This window comes from Ambystoma mexicanum, chromosome 7q, assembly GCF_040938575.1.
Source record: "Ambystoma mexicanum isolate Mex_15411 chromosome 7q, UKY_AmexF1_1, whole genome shotgun sequence".
Classification (NCBI taxonomy): domain Eukaryota; kingdom Metazoa; phylum Chordata; class Amphibia; order Caudata; family Ambystomatidae; genus Ambystoma; species Ambystoma mexicanum.
The window spans coordinates 143143231-143155687 of NC_090941.1; the positions used below are offsets into that span (position 1 = coordinate 143143231).

The window sequence follows — 12457 nt, forward strand, 5'->3', positions numbered from 1 at the left end:
GGGCAGCAATAGGCAATACAGCGGTGATGACAGGACAAAGCACCAACGCATAAAGCAGCGAGGGTACAGCCCCACGTGAGACGTCTTTTATCTCTATAATTACAGAGGGGCTATTGATGAGAGCTCGACATTGTCAACGATGCTTAGGGGTAGAATTTAAGGATTTTTCTATAAAACACACAGTGAACCTTCATGTTTATTAATAAACAATGGGAAAGGCTAGTGTTCGATTATGATCAGAAAAAAATCCTAACAAACACATGTTAATCTCTTCATGTAGCCACAATATTCCAAGGACCAATGTTCATTAATGACCTTTTTTATTTTGGTTGACAACAATGACTAATCCCCCACACTAACGTGAGATGGGGGTTTAGATTCTATTAAAGACAAGGAGGCGATTATTATGCAATACAATCTTTACTCTGAAACCACAGCAGCAAAGAAAATACTTTTACAAACAAAAAAGTTTCCACAACAGAACTAGATAGAGTTCAATGTCAATGTATGGGGAACTCCCCAAACCATCATGGAGGACAGGTCATGCCCTGCAGGGGACCAATGAGCAGGGACCCTCTTCTATATATGTCCATTACTCTAACCCCAACCCCTCTTTCTGCAGCTGTCTTGCACCAGAAGTCCAATGAAACGGTTGAACTGCGTAGCGCGGAGAAAGAATCCATCGAAACTGGAGATCTCCACCTTCCCGCAGCCTGAATCTATGCCGAAGTTCTTCTGGATAGGACTTCTCATCCAAAATCACGCACTCCACAACTTGTAACTGCGAGCCACACTCCTGATGAGAACCTCAACTCGTGGCCGAAATCACGCACTCCAGAACTTGTAACTGCGATCCACACTCCTGAGCAGAACCTCAACTCGTACCTGTAAGAACAACAAGCAAGAAGGGTGGGTGGTTGGGAAGAACAACAAACCAAAGAATGTTCTCACTTGAACCACCTGTGTACATGCGTATCACAATTGTCATATATCATATCATATTCAGGGTGGGTGGGAGGGATAATAATCGCCTCCTTGTCTTTAATAGAATCTAAACCCCCATCTCACGTTAGTGTGGGGGATTAGTCATTCTATGACAAGACAGGAGGCTCATATTATGCAAGTTCAAAGCCCTTGCATCTCATTAGTACGTACAAAATGATCCAATATAATAGATAATATAATAAAATAATAGGAAAGGAAACATTTTTTAAATGCTTTCATTAAATCAATCTGTTGACCAATCAGAGAATTGCCCAAGACTAGATTGCCCAAAAAGCTGTCTTATAAGGCAAAGTCAAATCCACTGCAAGAAAAACAGGAATGTGCCAAATCCAGCGTTCCTTACATGCCACCAAAACCAACTGGTTAAAAGAGGGGAAAACATTGAACAAAGTTTTCCTATACTAATAGGTTAGGACAAAACCATCTGAAATAAACACCTATGTTGTTCAATCAAATATTCAAAACACTTAAATTCGTACCATTTTTGGGGACCTAGAAAGCAAACCAATGAAAACAAACACCTAGCTCTCCTGGAGATAAAGAAAAGTACCCCATAGGGGTGAAAGTCTTATAGGTTCCATCCCATGCATTAAAGGAAGATATCGCATTAGAAACAGGGCATGTCACAGAACTACACTGGGGAACCAAGAGGGAAAGACAAATCTTCAAAAGGGTAAAATGGGAGTAAAAAATCATTTTTATAAATTTTGTAATAGGACAATCCATCCTGAGCGGAGCTGAAAAGCAATAGAATTAATCTACAATTGTCTTCAGACATATGTGTATACTAAGGAGGGAAGTCTTCTGGAGGCAGAAGCAGAATGGAAGAGAGGGCCCCACCTGAGAAGCTAACCCGTCAAACCGCCAACACGGAGACCCTCAGACCTCCCGAACTCTTGAAGAAGGACTCTGCTACCATGACAAAAGGCAGATATTATAAACCTGATCCTTAAGAGGCCAAACTTGGCAAGAAGAAAAAATGTATCCGACATCCAATCACTATCATTATAGTGATATCTAAACTCCTTTGTAGGTATGCCCGGTGCTTGAACCTTGATCCCTCCTCCCTGGTGATAAATCCCCTAGCGGATCAAAAGTAACCGAAGGAGGACACCAAATTTCCAAAATCTTAGCAAGACTCTAAACTGCAAAGAACTGATCACTAAATGGTTAAACTGAAGGTGTACACCAGAAGAGGTCCAACCTATATTTCAGCCAATTTGCAGATCTTTGAAGCTCACAGCACCCTGAGCTGGCACCTTACTGCAAACAAACTCTTGTGAAAACCCCAAAGGTCCACCTGCCATGCAGGTGACTATGATAATCAAGTCATCAACCAAATATATATCCCAGCACTCTGGTAATCGTAGCGGCAGACACCGTCTGAAAGTTAATGTATAGACTCTGGAACGCATCGTGATAGAGGGTCATAACGTGGATGGGGGATAGTATCACTCCCAGACCCCTCTATCCCACCAAGGGATATTGAGCCTTCCCAAAAGAGGAGAAACCTCCCCCACTTATCCAAAGGAAAAACCTTGCAATCCAGAAAGAAAACTACCCTGAGGACCACATTAAAGCCCCGCTTTACACCGTTAAGAGAAATAAATACCCACTAGCGCCTCTAACCAATCCCCTGACTGGACAGACTCCAGTTAACTTATTGAAATACCAGAGATTAGCACAAAGGAAATTAACAGACGGGAGGGAAATGCTCAGTGCGAGTCTGCACTGGTCACCCGCCAGAACTCCTGTAAAAAGGAAAAAACTGAAACCATTGGATACTCCCAGAGGTGTAATATTATGATGCAATCTCCCCCAAGGATGGCAGGAAGGGGAATGAGGGGGAAAGAACTCTGGATAATTACCAATGCCCTGTAAATGCAAGGTTGAGAAGAAATCTGGGACCACTGTCCCCTCCAACCCTGAGGTCTGAGTCACTGTATTCATGTGAGGCTGACTGGCCACTAAGGGAATCAGGGGAAGGAAAAACTAAGCACATTGTCCATAGCAAAACAGTACTTATACAGTACTACGAACCCTCAGGTATATGAGTGGTGCTTAACACTACTACGAGCGTTGTGTGGTGTGAGGTGTTCACTTATCGATCTCAGCAGGATAAAAGACTGATGTAGACCTTTCCAAAATTAGGAACCTGTATCAGAACGGTCAGCACGGATATGAAAACAGCACTCTAAAGAGGTTAAGCAACGCTCATGAGGGTACAGAAGCCTGCGTGTACTCCTCGAGCAGAGGAGAAGTTGCAACACACTGTTAGACGGTTAGCTGAACCATAGGCCAAGCTTTGGGAGGAAAAACATGAGGCAGGCGCCAGCAAGTTATTATTTGGCAACTCGTCTAACTGATACCATCAAGTGTTTCCAAACACTCCATCCAAGTAAAACATGGTTGCTCAACTTGTCATGTAAAAAACTGAACGGTTACCCTCGAGCTGACCCTGTCTCCACCAGAACCAAAAGAATAAGGAATGTCCAATGGGACAAAAGTAGGGGAGAACAAACGTCCCCACTAAAGAGAGCCTTAAGCCCTACAGACCTCAATAGAGGCATAACGCATCATCTTTATTCTTCCTCATGTTGAGAGAAAATACTGTAGCTTAATCAGCACTGGTATTGGGTGGAGCAATTGAGGTCGGGAATCAAAACCTAAGGAAAGGACTGAGTTGTCCTGAAACTAACTAAGGTAAAGGGTGACAGAATTTTTAACTAAAAGATGAATGATAACACCAGAGAGATGGTTAGAGAGGAAGGTACAACCCCATATGGGTCTGTTTACAACCACTTCCACACTCTTTTCTTTAAAGCACTTAATAAATAAAGAATATATAATATATGAAATATATATAAAATATCCAAAGAAGAGGGGTTACGCCCTCACAGGGGACCGAATCCCCGGCCCTTATATAAGCTGATACTCACTGAGCTTTCTGGGCCACTGACAATTCTGAAAAAACGCAAATGTGTTCCAGTCAACACTTAAACATATTGTTTATCAAAGCGTACACTGAGCAAGTGCACCTCAACTGCTCACCCCAGCAGGGTGAGGCAACCAATAGTACACGAGGGAGCACCTCGCAGTAGGAACAAGGCGAAGCCTGAAACCGAGCAGGTTACTGCACGCCTACAAGACCAAACAATGGCGTCAGCCATATGCAGCACCTAAACAAAGCTGCCGACCTTAAGGAAGGAATACACTGAGCAAGTGCACCTCCAACTGCTCGCCCGAGCAGGGCGTGATAATCAGCAGTACACGAGGGGGTAACCTCGCATTAGAACTCAGGCAGAGCCTGAAACCGAGCAGGTTATGGTGCATGCCAGTTAAGGTAATTACCCAAGTTGCCCACTTTAAGGGAGGAAACACTGAGCAAGTGTACCTCAACTGCTCACCCTAGCAGGGTGTGGACACAGCCGTATACAAGGGGACCCCTCGCAGAAACCCCAGGCAACCTTGCCACCGAGCAGGTGACTGCACCTTTCCAGGGAAGATAACCCAAACAAAAGAAAACTGTCAAGTTGAAGGTAGGATACACTGAGCAAGTGCACCTCCAACTGCTCGCCCGAGCAGGGTGTGATAATCAGCAGTACACGAGGGGGTAACCTCGCAATAGAATCAGGCTGAACCTGAAACCGAACTTATGGCACCTACAGTGAAGGCAAAGCACATAACTTAAGAAATAAGTAAATGAATAAATAAACAAAGAAAATAAAATAAAACTGCAGACTGGCAGTGCATCGGGCTCTTGCGCTGGATGGTCAGACTTTGACCTAACAAACCCACAGTCTATCAGTAAACATTCTTTCTTTCCAGCACTAAAGGTAAGGAAATGTGTTGTGTCACCAGGGATACGAAATTACAAACATTTAACAAAACCACATTTTTACTATTAAAATGTTTGTGCTATAATCTTTCTGAAGAAGTCATGAACCAACCAAATGCCCATTAGGAAATCCCTGCTCAACTGAGCAAAAAAGGTGACAATCAAATACCTCCACTGTAAAATACAATTATTTAAAATATAACAATTAAAATATCTAATCTTAAAATATACAAATAAACATGCGCTGGTCGGCCGCGAACCCGGGTCTTCCTGCATGGGAGACCTGCAGCTCTATATTTGAGCTAACTTGGCTCAGTACTGAAACAGAGGCTTTTGTTACAAACATAAGCCACAGGGGCAGGCCGAACCCAAAGCCTGCAGCACCTGGAATCCCCAGGTGACCATAAATCTGTCAACGGGCACGAATTCAAACAGGCGAAATGAAGAGAGAACAGTGTAAACAACACTGCTCTCGCGCACGCCAGGAGCGAGTTGATTAATGCACTAGAAACACCTGAGTTTACAAGCGCGAGAAATTTTTAAAGAAGAAATAAATTAGAGAGCTCCCTCGAACTCACAACCTCATGGACTGTAGTCCGAAATTCAACCATTGCACCACTGCTTCAGCTGAAACAGGATGTATGAGCATAATACATATTTTCTTTTTGAAAGACACCAAAATGAAACCAACGGCCGCACGCGGCTATCCAGATACATTGTATCAAATACACAAATTCCTTTATAATAAAAGGTAATTAACACATATTTACCATATATGCCATATTCAAACTAATAAAGCCTACTACTGACAAACAATGTAAGACACAACTGAAAGGGGTGACTTAGCTCTGTGGTGTCAGCAGCAAAGAAAGAGGGGTTGGGGTTAGAGTAATGGACATATATAGAAGAGGGTCCCTGCTCATTGGTCCCCTGCAGGGCATGACCTGTCCTCCATGATGGTTTGGGGAGTTCCCCATACATTGACATTGAACTCTATCTAGTTCTGTTGTGGAAACTTTTTTGTTTGTAAAAGTATTTTCTTTGCTGCTGTGGTTTCAGAGTAAAGATTGTATTGCATAATATGAGCCTCCTGTCTTGTCATAGAATCATTGCCTTTAACAAATACAATTGCACCTTGCCATTTTTCTAAAAAAATAATGTAACTAATAAAATTTTAAATATAAGATGTGCATTGCTTCTGAAACCCATCACAGAATTTTGGGTTTAGCAAAGGCTGTTGTAATATCAAAAAAATAATAACATAATACTATGAAAATGTGTGCTTATTGGAAATGGAAACTATGTTTCTTTTTTTAAATGCATGGAGCAAAATTTTGTAGGATAGGGGTTATGTATGTTTTATTTTTCATGCTAAGCCATCTGGGTAAAGTAGTATGTATGGTTGTTTCTCCAAGAATGGTGAGACTTTAATCACTTTTCTGTCGTGGTAGAAAAAAAAATCTTTTACCATTCATCCATTTTGGTGTGGTCAGGCACACCCTTTGCCTAATAGTTGTGGAATGGAGGGAAATGGCACAGTCCCTCAGCGGGGGGGGGGACTCTGTACCCTCTGAGGAGTTTTACAGCGTTCTGACAGCTGTTCCCCCCTCCCCCTCTCGGGGAACAGGACTTGGTATGGACCGCAATAGAAGTGAGCCTGCGTTGTTGCCAGCGGGGGAGAAACCGGAGAGAGCCGACGAGGAAGAGACAGGAGAGGAAGCCCTCCGGGGCTGCTGCCCTGTGGCAGCAGAGGCCCGTACAGCCGTTTATATTTTAATTCCCCCCATAGGGGAATGCCAGCAGAGAGACCAGGGAGAGAGAGCCGGTGAGGAAGAGACCGGAGGGGAAGACCCCCTGGGGCTGCTGCCCTGTGGCAGCCCCCTCCTGGGCTGCAGAGGCCTGGTCAAGGTTTCGCGTGCTGCCTAGTTTGTTTTTACACCCCCTCGCTGGAGGGGTTCCCGAAGTGCTCCTGACAGGCCAGTCTGGCCTGTATAATTAATTTTCCCCTCACGGGAGGGAAAGCGACCTTCTGGGGAACACAGTGAGAAAAGAAAAGCGGAGGTGACTGGGGTGTTTCGATCCCTTGTGTGTCCCGTTCGGGTTCCTGTTATTCCTCTACCAGCCAGTGCCTGCTGTAGAAGGAGGTTTTCTTCGGAGTAGAGGGCTGTCACGGATGCAGTACGTATACTGCACCAGGATGATCTGAGGCCGTTTCAAACACCAGTGCCAGCCCTGGTGACGAGTGTGGGGCAGGTGTGGGGCAGCCTGAAGGCACGAAGAGAAAGAGCTCCCGGAAGATCCAGCGTGAGCATTCTGTCTCTCGCCTGCTAGAGGGAACGCCTTTCCAGCTGTCCTTGTCCTGGCTGACCTATCTTTCTCTCCCCAATCCCAGGTTGAGAGTTTGGGCCTGGTTGGAGGCGAGGGATCAAGATCGGGAGGAGGCGCCATTCCGCTGGTGCTGCTCTGCTAGAGCAGGGCCCGGGTGCCGTTCCTGAGTGATGGCAGGGGTTTGATCTTCTGCAGAGGTAGGAGATGAGCAGTGAGAGAGAGGGGCAAACACATATTGAACTGTGTAAAATTAAACACGCTCACCAGCAACACACACGCGGCCAGTGCCTTGTGTATATTTTCCTTTCCTGTCAGAGTGAGGGGGAACGTTAGAGCGAACAAATATTGAACTGTGTAAAGTAAAGGCACTCGCCAGCAACGCACACACGGCCAGTGCCTTGTGTATATTTTCCTTTCCTGTCAGAGTGAGGGGGAACGATAGAGCGAACAAATATTGAACTGTGTAAAATTGAACACACTCGCCCTCAACGCACACACGGCCAGTGCCTTGTGTATATTTTCCTTTCCTGTCAGAGTGAGGGGGAACGTTAGAGCGAACAAACATTGAACTGTGTAAAAGTAAACACACTCGCCAGCAAAGCACCAGCGGGCTTGCTGGGGGCCAGTATACCGTTTCCTGCCCAAGTGAAGGGAGCAGTCACCTGCCCCCCCCCTTTCTAGGGGTAGTGTTTCTGTATTCACGTTCAAGGAGGAAAAGAGGAGAGCGCTAGGATATGTAAACCTTTAAGCGAGGAGAGGTCAGGACTCTGACAGTTTAAAGGTTAACAATCAATTAATTATTTAGCAGAGTGTATTGGAGCTCACTCAGGTGACCCGATTTATGCTATTCCATTATTTATGTTACAAATGTGAATTAACTGATTTAACAGTGTTTCAATAGTTAACAATCAGTTATTCATTTACCAGAATGTACTGGATCTCTCTCTGGTGACCCTATGTATGCGATTCCATCATTTATGCTACCAATATCAGTTAACTGAGTTAACAGTGTTTCAAGGGTAATGATTGATTATTTATTTAACAGAGGGAAATTGACCCAATATCGGAGGAACTAATATATGTTGCAACAGATGTAAACTGTCTGCCATGCCCTGAATGTGATGACTTGTGTAATGTAACAATGTGCTATTTGAACCAAATTTGGCCTGTATAATAAAAAAAGCTATCAAGCTGGTGGACTGAAGATAGTCTGTGACTGTTTGTTGTGTTCAGGGTTTGGCCACAAATGACTCTGACACTCCAGTGAACTGTTGACTTATTTACTTAAGTTTAGGTACACCAAATACAGTTCTTAGAGTCAGGTAAGTAAAAGGGGACATAGGACACCCACCGGCATCCTCTCTCAGGGCTTACATCCTTGCAACTAACAAACCTGGAACTCACTCATAGATAAACATTCTAAGCCCTGCATTCCATCTCAAGATTCTAGTCACTTGCACCAGATGAATGCAAAGTTAATCACAACACATCTTTCCCCTATAGGGACAACAACAAGAACAGTAAAGTATCGGTGGCAAGATCAATATTTCATCAAAAGATTTGTCCAGTAAAGTCCCACCTGAAAAACAAAAGATTATTCAAAGCATTTCATATATAACCACAACCAACTCCAAAAGGTTTAGACCCTGTCACCACTTCAAAATCTATTAACATTAACATCAATGTCCATCTGTGGATTAAAATTAAAAGTCCACCTGTGGAGAGAACATATTAATATGCCTACATAGAACAGCTAATGATGAACACTGTTATCAACTTAATAACTCTAATGAAGATTTAATAAACACTCAAAACCTTAATATCTTATTTCACTCACACATCACCGCATACATGTCTACCAACATATGCCAAAACAATGGCACCAAAGTCTAGGAACAACATTTCCCTTTTTATACAGACAGTGTAATGGACAGTAGTCCGCTCAATGGTTCACCACAACCATTGCACCTTTTCACACATGCAACACATGTAATGGACAGTAGTCCGCTCAACGGTTCACCTCAACCATTGCACCTTTTCACACATGCAACACATGTAATGGACAGTAGTCCGCTCAACGGTTCACCTCAACCATTGCATCTTTTTACACATGCAACACATGTAATGGACAGTAGTCCGCTCAACGGTTCACCTCAACCATTGCACCTTTTCACACATGCAACACATGTAATGGACAGTAGTCCCCTCAACGGTTCACCTCAACCATTGCACCTTTTTACACATGCAACACATGTAATGGACAGTAGTCCGCTCAACGGTTCACCTCAACCATTGCACCTTTTTACACATGCAACACATGTAATGGACAGTAGTCCGCTCAACGGTTCACCTCAACCATTGCACCTTTTCACACATGCAACACATGTAATGGACAGTAGTCCGCTCAACGGTTCACCACAACCATTGCACCTTTTCACACATGCAACACATGTAATGGACAGTAGTCCGCTCAACGGTTCACCTCAACCATTGGACCTTTTTACACATGCAACACATGGAATGGACAGTAGTCCGCTCAACGGTTCACCTCAACCATTGCACCTTTTCACACATGCAACACATGTAATGGACAGTAGTCCGCTCAACGGTTCACCACAACCATTGCACCTTTTCACACATGCAACACATGTAATGGACAGTAGTCCGCTCAACGGTTCACCTCAACCATTGCACCTTTTTACACATGCAACACATGTAATGGACAGTAGTCCGCCGGTGGAGAGAAATATGTTAAACTACATAACTCAATTAAAGAGAGAGACATGTACCTACAACATCACTCTAATAAACTAATATATATCAGCTCTAGTATCTCAACTCTAATCGCCAGCACCTCTGCATTCTCTCCTACTTCACCATTGCATAGAGAGTAACGGAGGAACACAGAGCTCCCATCCCCATCAAACTTCATAACTGAGTCAGGCCTCCCGCTGCAGCACTCATGCCGAACTCCAGGACTCCACTCAAGCCAACCGCAGCAACCTTCGGTTCCAGTCAAAGGTAAGCGCTGACATCGGATAACTTTGTCAGTGATCTCAGCTGCCTTCACTATGACCAATAGCTTGTAGCCTTGGCGCAACAGATGTTTGCACAGTCCATGGGCCCCAGGCCCCTCCTAGATCCATTAACAACTTCCAACTCTTCTGAATGTTTGTACAGTCTCAATTCTCTTGAATGCTTTATGAGAGACTGCCACCTTGAACTTCACCATGCCAATGAATGAATGAACCTTGCTGCTCCAATGAACTTCACAGCTCCTTCTAATAACCATAAGTCTCACAGAGCCCACTGCACTTTACAGCAGACCGTTGTACCTTTCAACACTAGAACTTCTTGTCCCCACTGCCCTTTGCAGCACACCCTTGTCACTGAAGTGCCTCTTCACTCCCTATGCAGTGCCTCTTCACTGCCCCGTGCAGCACTTCACTGCCCTCGCAGCGCCTCACCTCTTCACTGCACCATGCAGCACTTCACAGCCTCTGCAGCGACCACTCACTGCCTCTTGCAGCACCTCTTGACTGCCTCTTGTAGTGCCTCACTGCCCTTGCAGAATCTCTTCACTGCCTCATGCAGCACCTCTTCACTGCCTCACGCAGCACCTCTTCACTGCCTAACGCAGCACCTCACTGCCCCTGCAGCGCGTCTTCACTGCCTGTCGCAGCACCTCACTGCCCTTGCAGCACTTCTTCATGCAGCGCCTCACTGCCTCTGTAGCATCTCACTGCCCCTAGCAGCGCTTCACTGTCTCTGCAGCACCTCTTCACTGCCTGTTGCAGCGCCTAACTGCCCTCGCAGCACCTCTTCATGCAGCGCCTCACTGCCTCTGCAACATCTCATTGCCCATTGTAGCGCCTCACTGCCCTGGCAGAACCTCTCCACTGCCTCATGCAGCACCTTTACATCCATAGCTGCTCTGTTATTCCAGTGCCTTCGTAGCGCCTCTGTCTGGGCCTCAATTTCCCTCACTGCACTTGCAGTGCCTCACAGCCATCCAGCGCTCTTACCTGAGAGAGGATCACTTCTCAGAGGGGGGGGGGGCGGTGGGTGTCTCCCTTTGGTGCTGTCCCCCCAGCACAGCCAGATCCCATCCTCGTCGCCAGTGTTGTGTTCAGGGTTTGGCCACAAATGACTCTGACACTCCAGTGAACTGTTGACTTATTTACTTAAGTTTAGGTACACCAAATACAGTTCTTAGAGTCAGGTAAGTAAAAGGGGACATAGGACACCCACCGGCATCCTCTCTCAGGGCTTACATCCTTGCAACTAACAAACCTGGAACTCACTCATAGATAAACATTCTAAGCCCTGCATTCCATCTCAAGATTCTAGTCACTTGCACCAGATGAATGCAAAGTTAATCACAACACTGTTTTATTTACACTAGTTGTGCCCTAGCCTACCCAAGCAACCAGGTCAGACATATCTCATAGGAGAGGGCCCACGCTGCCCAGATCCCCATTTCCTTCTGGGGTCAGGCCCTGGTCATCATAATATAGCCCACTCAATTCCGCCTGGGAGATCATTTCGCACATGTGTGCAGTGAGGTCTGAATATCCCATTCTCAGGACTCATACAGCTTGCAGCACATGCTACTTTTCAGATATCTATGGGAGTAACACCTTACACTTCCATGAATTCAATGTAATGTGTAATAATACTTATTATTAATGTGTTAGGTTGTATAGCAAACCTTACACAGTTATAACAATATAAACACATCATTATACACAATTATAACAATATAAACACATCATTATACACAATATGTGTCAAGGAGTTCCCCCCTTCTCACCTAAGTTCGATCTTTGCTGGATTTCTTGGTTGATGCCTTCTTGCGAACTGATCGAGTCTTGAAATAGGCTGCATGAGTCTCTTCCGACTCCAGCGTGCGTTCAAGGTTCCGGGATGCAGGGATCCAGGAGTCCGGGAAAGTAACAGGGTGCGCAACAAGCACACAAGTCCAGTAACCAAGAAAGGAAGAAAAGGGACTAGGATGGGGTAAGCTGGAAGAAGCAAAGGATACAATGCCGCGAGCTACGGAGCACACGTCTGGTCGCTACTTCGCAATAGCATTGAGACACGCGGGGCCGCGGGGGCGTGGCACATTTATGGGACGTACAACATCCGCCGTGAAGGCTGGTGTGAGGCGTGTCATGTGATACGGCCATGTTGGAAGAAACAATGAATACAAGCCCCGTCGCGATAAGAACCAGGAAGTCCAGAAGGGGCGCGTTCTGTGGATCATGACAGCATGCCTCCTCCGAA

The 12457-nt window shown here is 45.2% G+C and overlaps 1 long non-coding RNA gene across 1 annotated transcript; it reads right to left on the minus strand.

Annotated features, from left to right (window-relative positions):
- Positions 1-401: 401 nt before the first annotated feature.
- On the minus strand, positions 402-5711 carry LOC138528440 (uncharacterized). The gene is made up of 2 exons (XR_011284142.1): positions 5614-5711; positions 402-885 (listed from the first exon to the last, which is right to left on the minus strand). It is a non-coding gene; the product is annotated as an uncharacterized lncRNA (long non-coding RNA).
- Between the last annotated feature and the right edge of the window lie 6746 nt (positions 5712-12457).